Genomic DNA, 846 nt, shown 5'->3' on the forward strand with positions numbered 1-846 from the left:
GTTGAAAACATAATGGAATAACCAGTTTTGATCGTTTTCAAGGTGGTATAAAAGAGACTTCGATGGTTACAAGTATCAAAACTATAAATCAGCCTATAATAATAGACAACTTTCTAAATTTGACATTTTACATCATCAGGGATCTAGGGTTACCATATTTTTTACTTGGTATAAACGTTACAATCGTTTCAAAAATAATTGAAATAATGACCGAAATAAGTTTAAATATTTAATAAAACATGTTATATGTCCTAATGCTAGTTAAAATACTACCTATATAATATATATATATCATTAAGGAACTACTAATTTGTATAGTTTCGGAATAATTTGTTTAGGTAACAATAAATAACAACGGTTGAGATAAACTTTTTTGCTTATTTCAAATATTGTGAGAGTAATATCTAATAAAACACACTAATGTAATCTTCTTTTTAGATTGAATAGAATACAGTCAACCGTTTAAATAGCTTTATATTTAGCACAGACTGTATACTGAATTATTAGTATCTGTTCTTGAATAAAGAGTTTGACAACTGTGCAGTGAAACATTGACATTTCTTACTGAAATAAATAAATGAAAAATAATAATTGAAAATTAGTGATTTTATTGAATTTTTATTAATTATTAACGTTTGTTTGCTGGAAATATCTGTAATAGTTACTAAGGTGATCCTCTTTTACTCAAGACTTTGATTTTAAAGTTATTCGTATTTAATTTCCAAGTGCTTTATTGAACATAACCTTAATGCGATCAAGAAATATTTTTTTTTTCTGTAGTATTTTGGTAATTATTTATTTATAAAATGTTATTGTCTTAAATATTTCATGTGAAATCGTGATACT

Source organism: Achroia grisella, unplaced genomic scaffold (genome assembly GCF_030625045.1).
Source record: "Achroia grisella isolate CSIRO2021 unplaced genomic scaffold, CSIRO_AGI_Agris_v1 utg558, whole genome shotgun sequence".
In the NCBI taxonomy this organism is placed as follows: domain Eukaryota; kingdom Metazoa; phylum Arthropoda; class Insecta; order Lepidoptera; family Pyralidae; genus Achroia; species Achroia grisella.